The following is a 13,152-nucleotide window of genomic DNA, read 5'->3' on the forward strand; positions in this document are numbered from 1 at the left end:
CTTTATGTGTGCATATTAGTTTAATATTTTCTCTATAGTATTTAGTTTCAAGTGAACCCAATTCAAATTTATAAGAAGGCCTTTGGGTAAGTGAATTAGCTACCAATCTACTCGAAGTTTTATATTGTTGCCTTATTTTTTTCTATGGTTATCTATCTCTCTATGCCATTTTGTTATGTCTTATAATGTATGTCATGTTTAATATTATTAGAGAAGTAACATCAAGAGGCTTATGGAGCAAGATGAAAAGCCTTTATATGATAAATTCCTTGAAAAAAACTTAAATAACCAATTGTACAACTTAAAAATGAAAGAAACTACAAAAAAATTCAAATCATTGAAATGTATTTAACATTGTTATGTGTCAATTGACTAGTATATATGTTAAAATAGATCACAAAGATAAGGAAATTAGATTATCATTTTCATTTCCTAAATTATGGGATCATTTATTCAATTTCATTAGTTGTAGTACAACGAATACTCTCGAATATGATTATGTTGTTGGAGCATTGTTGTATGAGGAAGTGCAATGAAAATCCAATGTTGAAGCATCCGTACCAAAAGTAATGGTGGGTAGAGGTTAGTCCAAAGAAAAAGGAGATACATTAAGAGGTACACCTAGATAAAATTCAAAAAGAAAGAAGACTAATATCAAAGTCTAGTACTATAAAAACTCAAGGCATCTCAAGAAATATTATTGGAAGAGGAAGTTCCATGGAAGAATTGAAAAAGGAGGAAAATCTGGTTGAATTAGGTATATGTATGATTTATGAAGCTTTGTACATTTGTAACATCCATTAATACTGTGAAGAATGGGTGTTAGATTCAGGTGGTTCTCATCACATGTGCCCACATAGACATTGATATTCTTCATATCTAGATGTTGATGGTGGTATTTTTCTTATGGGAAATAATAATTCTTGTATGGTTGTAGGGATTGGAAGAATTAGAAGATGGTTGTATGGTTGTAAAATTTTTGATAGTTTTATAAGGATACTAATAAAGGTTAGACATGTTCCTGAACTAAAGAATAATTGATTTTTTTTTTTTTTTTTGTTTTTGATTTTGGAGGTTACAAATTTACATGTCGAGATGGATCACTAAAGGTGTCGAAGGGTGCTTTGGTGGTTATGAAGACTACAAATATTGGCAACCTTTACAAGCTAGAAGGACATAGTCAAATTAGTGAAGTAGTGGTGGTAGCTGAGGAAGTGAATAAATACACTTGTTTATGGCATTAATAATTGAGTGAAAATTACTTCCAAATTCAAAATATTAGAATTATCATTTTTGCAAACATTATATTTTTGGAAAGCAGTGTAGATAGAAGTTTGAAAAAGGAAATGATATTATGAAAGTTACTCTTGATTATATCCATTCATATGTATGGGGGTAATCCACTAATGTTTCTTTTGAGGTATAATCGTATTTTGTAACATTTATAAATCATTTCTCTAGAATAATGTGGGTTTATGTCTTCAACAGAAAACCTAATGCGTTTAATATTTTTAAATAATTTAGAGTTATAGTAGAAAAAAATAGGTAGAACAATGAAATGTTTAATAGAAAATAACAGAGGTAAGTTTACATCTTTAGAATTTGAAAAACATTGCAAATAAGGTAGGATTGAAAGAAACAAAACCAATTTATACACTCCCTAGCAAAATGGTGCGGAAAATTGCATGAACAATACTCTTATAAGAAGAGCAAAGAGCATGCTCAACAATGCCAATTTGCAACAAGAGTTGTGGGAAAAAGTGATCACTAATGTTTGCTATCTTGTAAGATGATCAACATCAAGTAGAATAGATTGTAAATTTGCAAAGAAGTATGGAAATTTCATCCTTGTGATTATTGAAATTTTAAAAGTTTTCTTGTGAAGCTTATGCTCTTACTCCTAAAAATCAGCATTTGAAGTTAAACCCCATATCGAAGAATAATGCCTTTATTCGTTATAATGATGTAGCAAAGGGATATAGATTTTAGGATCCTAATGTCCAAAAAATAATCATTACAATAAGTATAACATTTGATGAACTACCACTCATTAAATCAAATGTTGTAAAAGTCGATTTGAAATAGAAGCAAAAGCCACTATATCAAAAAATTCAGTTGGAGTGATCTGAATGGAAAGTGGCATCCACCCATGGAATTTTCCCATGATTTTGAATGATGTAACTCAATAAGATATTAAATTGACTACAAATAATGGGCCTCAACTTTCAAAAGGAGAGATTTATCCACCATGATGTAGTTGAAAAGGTTTTCCTCATTTAATACATACTTATATTTCTTTGGATACGTTTTGATGTATTCACCATGTATATTTTTTTATCAATATTTTCTTTTGGAATAGATTCAGGTAATATTTTGTGCTTTCTCTCCTCTCTCTCTCAACATTCAAGCCTCTTAGATCTTAGGCCATAGGATTTGGATTAGTGGTATCAAAGAGAGTTGCAATTCCATGTTAATCAAGGTTTTATAAGATTTTCCAAGGTGGATATGTTTTCCTCCTACCATAAATTTTTCCAATCTACAACTTTTTGGGTACCCTTGGCTGAGAATACCTTTTATTGATGCTTCTATCCATGACATAACTTACTTACACAATTATAGAACTAGAGTTTCAACCTAAGAAACTATGCACATTAGATCCTTTGAGTAGAAGCCCTAAAGAACTAAAGAATATATGTGATTAATTTATTAATTCAATGATTGGGAAATTGAAAATAAAATTGATATATATAAATCACACCTCTAAGTCTAAAGCTTGAAACCCTGTAGCTCTCAATGAAGAATTTCAAGGTCAAAGCCAAACAATAAGAGCTACTACTGCTCATGGCAATTCTTTGCCTAAAATATGTCCTTACATTTATAATGAGATTGTTAATTGTGCTTTTCTACGAAAGCATGATCCACAAGTTCAATCTATATTTCAACTACATATTCACTTTCTACTTGTAGGAAAAAGGTTTACATGAATTCTAGAATTAGTTCAATATCAATAATTGGTATCCCCTAGGTAGAATCATTAGAGGAACTACTTACCTTGGTCTTACGGTCACTGCAACTCTTCTTTATTGGACTCTCATATTTCTTAGCTATTAAGTGTATATAAGAGACGTTTATGTGTTGATAGTCAAATACCACTCCGGTTGCTCATTTTCCAGTAAAGATCCATATTCCGGTCAATCACCCCAACTTTCACTTACTTTCATATGATTTCTACGTGGGGAAGTTATATTTTCATCATCAATTTAATTCCTATATATGTTGCGGTACTTATGATGACCGAGAGATATTCATTGTGATTGTACTGGGAATTCTGCTTGTGATGAAAATATGATTTGTGCACTTTCAACATGTGCAGTCTAGTGAGCACATGCTTTCCATGGGGTCCTTTTCTTGTTGCAATTATTTTACTTTGTAAACTGGGCTAAACATCGGCTAGATGATCCAAAACCCTTCCAATACTTTTTTAAGAAAATTACGACTAGTGCAGTTGGAGAAGAGGCACTAACACTAGGACTTGGCATGGAATTTGGATATATCTCTCCCTAGACTAGACATTTTGAATCCCTTCTTGATCCAACATATCCAAAATATCATATATCAATCATTTCCTCCAACTAAGAGTATCAACCATTTATGCTTGAAATTCACATCTTGCTTTTCTTCTTTCCATCAGGGATGTACTTTTGTTTCAAAAATATTGAAAGATGCAACTATATTTGTTGTGTTATATGGCCTTACTAACTTATATTTTGTTGGAGTGATGGTTCATCTAATCCTTGTCACAACTCCATCTATGTTCCTTATTAGTGCTATAACAATATATTCAACTATGAAAAGCTTGTCCAACCTAGTTCACAGTAAGCATGAATCTACATGTACAACTTACAATAAAGTCTCAAGTGATTTCAAGACATCTACCAATGTGTATGCAGATCAAACATTTCCATTCCAGAGAAATGATGCAGGGATCATACTCTTAGGCGTACTTTACTTGCTTACAAGATATGTCACCCACTACACCTGGGTGACATCAGAGGCATATTTGTCTTCCTCTATATTTATAGCTAGTATGAGTTCCCATGGTAACAAGGATATCTTTGATGACTATTGTGAAGTGTACTTATGGCTATGACAAAATGTCCCTCATGATGCCAGGGTAATGTCATGGTGGGAATATCAAATCACAATGGTAAACATAAGTGTTATTGTTGACAACAATACATGGAATGATACACACTATTGGGTGATCAATGCCATCATATGGTAATGAAACTATTATTTCATGAAATCACTCGATGTGGATTACATGTTGGTTTTATTTGGAGGTGTTACTAGTTATAATTATGATGATATTAAAAAAAATATCCATGGTTAGAATTAGAGGTGTCGTTGTTTCTTATCAAGGATTTTTATTATCTTGTTAATGGAGTGTACTATGTTGACAAAGAGGTAACTCCAAAAATGTTTAAATTTATTTTATATAAATTATGCTACTACAAATTAGGGGATATTGGTAATGAGTATGGCAAGCCTATTAGGTGGTATTAAGTGACGGGTATTGAAATAGGAAACAAAAATGTGAAACTTGCGTACTTGGATAAGGCCATTACAACATCTAATCGAGTAGTGAGAATTTACAAATATAAGAAACCAGTTAATTGGTGGTGATATTTCTACCATACCTTGGCATACCCACAAGCAAATAATCACGAGTTCCACTTACTAGGCCACACACTATTAGTATCATAGTTTGTACACAAGCATTATAGAGTAATTCTATCCTTAGACCTTTGTTTGTCATGGTTGCGGGTCTGCCACACTCCCATGATTATGGGTCAGCCACACAAAAAAAAATTCTCCAAGCTTTTAATCATCAACCTATTTTTAGGTCATCCACAAACCCACAATTATGGTTCAACCACACAAAGCCCTTGCCTTCACTGGCACTTGGCACATTTGGTTATGGGTCATCCACAAACCCATGGTTATGGGTCAACCACGCAAAACACTTTTATTCATTGGAACAAGGCACATTTGGTTATATTTCATCCACAAACCCATAGATATGGGTTAACCACAAAAAACCCTTGTCTTCAACAACACTTGGTTTTGGGAAATCCATAAAGCCATGACTAGGGGTTAATCGCACAAGACCCGTCTCTTCATTTTCTCATATTCAATAGAAGTTTATAAGGATATAACTTGATGTAATCGGGATCATTTCTTCCTAAAGTGGGGGAATTGATCCAAATGGAAAGTTGTATCCACTCATGGTATCGCATGATGTAACTTAAGAAGGAACTGAAAATACTATAAATAATAGATATCAACTTTCCAAAGGAGAGATTCATCCACCATGATGGTAACTTAAGAAGGCACTGAAAATACTATAAATAATATATATCACCTTTCCAAAGGAGAGATTCATCCACCATGATGTAGTTTAAAAGGTTTTCCTCATTTAATAAAGAGTTATCTTTATTTTCATACATTATGATGTATTCAATGTGTGTATTTTTTTATCAATGGAATTTTTTTGGAATAGTTTCAAGAAATATTTTGTTCTTTCTCTCCACTCTCTCTCGACATTCAAGCCTTCCAGATCTTAGCCCCCAAGGTATGGATCATGGATACTCAAATATACATGGAAACTCAGAAGAAGGAAGAAGCTTCTAACGATAAAGAAGCTCTAGATGACGAATATATTTAGGAAAATATGGAAATTCTAAAACCAAGACTAAGAAGATATACACAAGACATAAATCCTTCTTAAAGATATAATAATTTTATTTCATCTATTATTTTGATCACTAATGATGGGGAACCTTATTGTTATCAAGAAAAAATAGGTAATATTGATAATGTTAAATGGAATATGGCAATGGAAGAAGAGATGAATACCTTGGAAAAAAATAAAATATGGGACATCGTAGAACTTTCTAAATATAGAAAACTTCTTTGGTGTAACAAGGTCTACAAATTGAAGAAAGGTGTTGATGGTAAAGTTGAAATGTATAAGGTTAGTTTGGTTGCAGGGGTGTGCTCTCAAATGGAAGGTATATATTTCAGCGAAATATTTTTTTCCATTTTTTGAGATTATATTTGTTTCTATTGTAATGATGTTAGTGGCTTTACTTGATTTAGAGTTAGAGCAATTAGATGTTAAAAAAACATTTTTAACATGAAGATTTGGATTAAGAGATACATATCGAACAAACATGATCTGAATTGGATCATTATATTATTTTTATCAGCCTCAATGTTTTCTAGAGAGGAAAAATTGGAAGAAACGACACCATTTTTACCAACGGACCTAATTTGGTAGATTGGGGTCTCAAACCTTTGAGGAATATTTTGAGGCATTAAACAGAAATTATTAGGGTAAATTATTCATTCTTTAATACGTCACTTTTATTTCATATTATACACACAAAAACATTTCAAAAATGCAATAATTGCCTCAATCGGAGTCAGTATGCAAAAGGTGTGTCACTTAAAAGTTGACCTTTCTATTTTGATCACCATAATTTGAGAGGATGCCATGTCATCCCCCATTATTCATTGAAAAGGTGTTATCCATGTGATCATGATGAATAAGAAATTAGAATATTCCATATTCTAATTCTAGTTAACCATTGAAGGAGCGAAATCTAACCATTGGTAGGTCATTGTGCTGCTTCATAACCGAGCCACTAGGAGGAAAAGGCGTTCCATTCTTTTCAAGTGCATTTTGTTTCATAGATGAAAAAAGTGGTTGAGATTTATAACAAGAGTGCACATAGAGATGACTTGAACACTATAGTGTCCCATGAGCCACAAATCTTAGTTCTTTGTACTTTGTACTTGTACTTGTGGATTTCTTTTCTCTTTTTATCTAAGGTCGCTCTGCTTTGGGTTTTCTCTTGAATGGGTTTCCCGAGATATATCTTGTGGCAATTGTCTTTTGTGAGTTTCGTTTTGAGTTATCTATTTTTTAGAAAATTATAATTTGCACACGTACACAAAAACAACAATTTATGGATCAAAAAATCTAAAGAGAAATAAGCCCTCATAGTGTAAATTTCATCAAATTTATTGTGATGAGCTATCTAGTGGAATATCCATGATAATTGATAGAAAAAACACAAGGATTTGTTCATCATCACAAAACAAGGTTAGTTTGTAAGCTTAAGAAATCATTGTGCAACTTGAAGCAATCTCCCAAACAATGGTACATGAAGTTTGATTCCTTCAAGATGAGCTAGAACTATACTATAAGTTAGTATAACCATTGTTTTTACCTAAAAATCTCAAAGGATGTATTCATTATCTTAGTTTTATATGTTTGCATACACTTGTTACAATAAAATCATGGATGGGATTAGAAGATTGAAGGATCAAATGGCTAAGATCTTTCATATGAAGGATCTAGGAGCAGCATAACCAATATTGGCAATAGAAATACACAAAGATAAGAAAAATGGCAATTTTAGGTTTCCAAAACAGAAGTATGTGAAGAAAATACTTGTGAAATTTGGTATGAATAGTATGAAACCTATAAATATCCCATTAACTTCCGATTTTAAATTTTCCTTAGGTTTATATTCTAGTAGTAAGGAAGAAAAGCGTCAAGCAAGGAGGTAACTCCTCAAATAAATTGTGTCTTTGCATTAATATTTATCATGGATATATACAAGGAGGGAGAGACTCTTGGGCTTCACTTCCCAGTGTCTCTTCATATTCTTATTCTCCATTATTTACTATTTACATTATTTACATATATTCACCCAATCCCAATTATTAGGTGTCAACATTCCCCCACTTAATATGAAGGATTGTTGGTGAGTCCAAGCATCATTCTGAACCTTTCAAACTTTTCTCTTCCAAGCACTTTGGTGAAGATGTCTGCAATCTTCTCATTAGTGGAACAATGACGTAGATGGATTGTCATGGCCTCAACATGGTGTTGAATTAGATGGCATTTTGTATTGATGTGCTTCATTTTATAATGGAACTTTGGGTTCTTGAACAACTTTATTGCACAGGAGTTGAATGCACTTGTTTCACCTTTAAATCTTCCAGAATTTTCTTGAGCCACACAATTTCCTTTTTCTTTTAACACCTACCACATATTCTACCTCTATTATGGAATCTCCTACAAATGATTGTTTGTGTGATCTCTAGGAGACAACTCCTGATCCATGACTCATAGAATAACCTGAAGTAGATACTCTAGTTTCTTTGTTTCCATCGAAGTCTGAATCAGAATATCCAATCCAGCTGAAGTTGCCCACCTGTGTATACTTGAGTACAAAGACTTGAGTTTGCTTCAAGTACTTTAGAACTCTTTTTATAGCAGACCAATCTCCCTCACAAGGATTTTTCATAAACATAGAGAAGATTCCAGCAGTAAATGAAATGTCTAGTCTAGTAGTAGTTAGGTAGTTGTGACTTCCTACAAGCTATCTATACTTTGTTTCATCCTAAAATTATTTTCCTTCAATGGATGTGAACTTCAAGTTCTATTCCGTTGGAGTAGTAAAAGGATTGCACTCATCCATGCAAAACTTGTTCAACAGATCTTGAATTTAGTTCTTATAAGAGAGGAATATAAGCTTCAGATTTTGAGTTACTTCAATACCAAGATAGTGGTGAACATATCCCAAGTCAATCATTTCAAAAGATTTCCTCAATTCCTTCTTTATGGATGCAATGAAGCTCTCATTGTTCCCTATCATCAAAGGATCATATACATACACCACAAGATATACAACTATTTTTCTAACTTTCTTGACAAAGCAAGTTGCATCATCAAGATCATAGTGTTTGAATTTGAGTTTCAGAAGATGCTCAATTAGATTTTCATACTAGGATCATGGTGCTTTCTTGAGGCCATACACGAATTTCACAAGCTTGCATACTTTGTGTTCATGGCCCTTCACAAAAAATCCTTCTGACTGGGACATAAGAACAATATCTTTCAAATGTCCATTCAAGAAACAAGTTTTTACATCCATTTGATGGACTTTCCAATCGTTCTGAGCTTCCAAGACAAAGATTGTCTGGATGGTATCCCATTTTTTTGTGGGGGAAAGGGTCTCCTCATAATTGACCCCTTCCTTCTGTGCAAAACATTTTGTAACAAGCTTGAATTTGTGCTTTTCAAGTGAGCCATCAAATTTATACGTATTCTTGTAGACCCACTTGTAGCCAATTGGTTTGGTTCCCAATGGAGGATCAACCAGCTTCCAAGTGCCATTATTTATTAAGTCATCATAGTCCTTTTTCATCGCTTCTTTCCATTCATTATGAGAAGTGACTTCTTTGAAGGAAGTTGGTTCAAAATCTATAGACAAATTTAGTTCAAAATCATAAGAAACATCTATATCAACAGGTGAACAAGAATCATCTACATCACCTCCATTATTCCTATTTGTAGTTTGTGTTCCTGTCTTTCCAACCTCTTCAGGATCAACACTTTCAAGTGTCTTTGTTAGCCATTTTGGAGCACCTTTCTGAGATGGCCTAGGTTGTTCAGTTGACTGAGTTGGGACTGAATCTAGATTAAGACTCCCAATTCTGTCAATCACATCACTCAAAATATCATCATTGGCTTGAGATTCATGTGGGGGAGGGAGTGCTTCAGAAGAAGATTCCATAGATTAATGAAGAATAGGAATCCCCCCTTCAAGATGTGGAATCTAATTATCAAATTATTGAAACAATTTTTCATGTCTGACACTATCCAAACGATTAAGCTTCCATTTAACAACATTGTTAGCTTTGGAATATTCAAGAAAGATTACATCTCTAGATACAACAAACTTCTTATTAACTTCATCATAGAGACAGTATGCTTTGGAGGTATTTCAATACCCTAAGAAAATACACTTATGAATCCTTGCACCAAGTTTGTTTCTTTGTTCCTTTGGTATCAAGGCATAGTAGGTGGAACCAAATACTCTGAGATGCTTTACCGAAGGAATGTGGCTATACACCATTTCATAAGGAGTTTTTTTTTTAGTAGCATGTGATGGACATCTATTCTTTACATACACAACACATAGAACTGCATCAACCCAAAACATCAATTTTACATTCTTGAAAAACATCATGGAACGTACCATATTTAATATTTTTCTGTTCATTCTTTCAGCTACTTTGTTATGTTGGGGACTATAAGGCACATTTGTTTAATGTTTGATCCCATTCTGGCGAAGATAGTTTTCAAATTCACTTGAAGTGTATTCTTTTCCATTATCAGTGCAAATATAGCTAATAGGAGATTGTGCATCATTTTCAATCCATTCATGAAAGTTCTTCAATGTTTGAAAAACATCACATTTTTTCTTTACTTAATAAACCCAACACATTCTGATGTAGTCATCAATAAATTTCATCATATATTTATTTCCATTTTCAGAAGGCACAGGCATTGGGCACATAAGTCTAAATGAATAATTTCAAGTTTCCTATGTGCTCTTGAATGTGAATCGTGAAAAGCTTGTGTGTTGTGCATTCCTAAGATACAAGTATCACATTGCTTAAGCTTCCTAGGAATTGTAGGCAAACCAATAACACCACTTTTCTTCAACATATGGAGGTTGACATAATTCAAGTGTCCAAATCTAGAATGCCATAAAAGACTTGATGGAAATGTACCTTCATCATAATGAGAACTGTATGAGAAGTTTTGTGAACAAGCAGAGGTACCTTGTAGTTTCAAAAGTCTTTCTTCTTCTATCCTTTTCATGACAAGTGAGTGATTTGATGATTTTATAATTTCAACCTTTCCATCAAAAATATGAATGGAGTGTCCTTGTTGGCATATTTGGACCAAGGAAAACAAGTTTCTCCTCAACTCCGGGAGATATTAAACATCATGTAGAAGAAAGTCTGGAAGACTTGGCAGTTTGAGCCTGATTGTGCCAAGCCCTAATGGATTGTGTTAGGCCCCTATACTACTAGTGTGACCCCTTATTGTTATTAGTATAACCCACTTATTATATTGATGTACCCATGTAGTGCCCATATTGTTACTATTGTGCCCCATAGAAGCCCACTATTGTTATTATTGTGCCCTTACATTATTATTGTTATGTCGGCTCTGATTATGTTATAACCCCTTAGACTCCTATATATCGAAAGGAGGTCTTTTCATTTGTATCATCCCATAATTGTTCATTTATGTAATGTAAAGGAGGTTGACCCCTCGAAGAGGCTGAATTCTAAGGCGTGGATCTCTCTTTTCTATCTTTTTGTGAGCTGGTTTCATAACATTTGGTATCAGAGCTTTGGATTCTAGGGTTTCGCTGCTCCAAACAGGTCATCGTGGCATTTTCGTTATAACTTTTGTTTTGTGATGTTTCAGAAATCGCAAAAAAACCCATTTGAGAAGAAATCGTGCTGAACCTTGGGTCCGAATTTCCGATCTTTTTGCGCGATATTTGTGGAGATATGATCTGAGGAAGTTGGTCTTTTTGCAGACTCCTGAATTACATTCAAAATAGGTGACCTAGGGAAAATCGTCATAACTTTCTCTCTGGGTATTGGATTGAAATTTCGTAAGAAGGTACAGAAAGAGGATGGACTTTAGTTTCTTGTATGTGTGTTTCAGAACCAAAGGTTGAAACAGTGACTCATGCCACGTCGTACAAGTTCTCTCTACTAAACAATTATAAAAGCAAGTCACTGTAGTAGATTTGACATAACTCTTCCTTGGAGAATCCAATTTGGGTCAGACTTGTGGCATTGGAAAGAGGATGTAGAAGGATAATATAGGTCACAATTTCAGAACTTAAAGATCTGAAAGTACAGAGTTACAGTCATTTCAAGGTCGAGCTCCTAAAATCAAGAAAAAGCAAGATGAGGAAGTTTGATGGCAAGGATCCGGTAAATTGGATACTTTAGATGGAACAATATTTTGATCTACATGGTGTACAACTGTTACAAAAGGTATGTATTGCATCTTCATATTTAGAAACAGATCAATTTTTATGGTACAAAGGGTTTTGTTCTCGTAAAAAACTTGTTACGTGGTCAATTTTCATGGAGGAAATGATAGCACATTATGAGGATACAAAGAGAAACACCTTCTTTAGAGCAACACCACAACAATTGGAAAGAGTAAAAGGGCTTTGTGACATAGTGGAAAGCAAAATTATGGAAACCAGGAAGTGTACCCCTCACAACTATAAAGATGGAAGTGGTGTTTCTCCTAGCCTTCAACAGCCTACAAGGGTTACACCACAACAATTGGAAGAAAAAAGAGAAAAAGGGCTTTGTTACAATTGTGATAGAAAATGCACTAAAGGCCATAAGTGTGCTGAGAAGAGATTATTTTACATAGAATATGAAGAGGAGGAAGAAAATGATCAAGAAACATCAAAAGAAGAAGATATACGCCAGGACCCCACCCCAGAGAAAGAAGAAATGAATCAGACCATATCTTGTAAAGCATTGGCAGGAATTACCACTCCTTAAACTCTCAAGATAGAAGGACATATCAAGAAGAAAAAGGTCCAAGAAGTGAAAGATCAAATCGAGAAAGAAGAAATGAATCCAACCATATCTTGTAATTCATTGTTCGAAATTACCACTCCTCAAACTATCAATATAGAAGGACGTATCAAGAAGAAAAATGTTCAAGAAGTGAAAGATCACATCGAGCATCAAGAAATGAATCTGACCATATCTTGTAAAGGATTAGAAGAAATTACCACTCCTCAAATTCTAAAGATAGAAGAACATATCAAGAAGAAAAAGGTTCAAGCAAAGAAAGATCACACCGAGCATGAACAACAAGTTCTCCAACTTTTAAAGGATAACGCCACTTCAGTGAAAAATCAAACGAAACAACAGGTAGATCAACATCGTAGTGAAAAATGTTTTGATGTAGGTGATTGGGTATTTTTACTGCTACATCTCAAGCAAGCTATTTATGAGAAGGAAATTTTGGCAATACTACATGCACTTAAAAAATGGCGACCTTACCGAATGGGAAGACTCTTCAAGGATGAGGATGTGGAAGCATTGTTTTGTGCTATTTATATTATCCAACCAGATTGGATAAACGAAGCAAGGGATGAATGGAAGAAGGACGAAGAAGTATGACCACTTATTCAAAAGTTGCAAAAGATCCCAATTCAAGCAATA

General features: G+C 33.8%; 1 pseudogene; it reads left to right on the plus strand.

Moving 5' to 3' along the window:
- Window positions 1–815: 815 nt before the first annotated feature.
- LOC149171981 (dolichyl-diphosphooligosaccharide--protein glycosyltransferase subunit STT3B pseudogene) lies at window positions 816–4,686 on the plus strand (annotated as a pseudogene).
- Window positions 4,687–13,152: the final 8,466 nt, after the last annotated feature.

Source organism: Pinus tabuliformis, chromosome 4_2, assembly GCF_031772625.1.
Source record: "Pinus tabuliformis cultivar Carrire ecotype Pingquan chromosome 4_2, CPIR1, whole genome shotgun sequence".
Lineage (NCBI taxonomy): Eukaryota > Viridiplantae > Streptophyta > Pinopsida > Pinales > Pinaceae > Pinus > Pinus tabuliformis.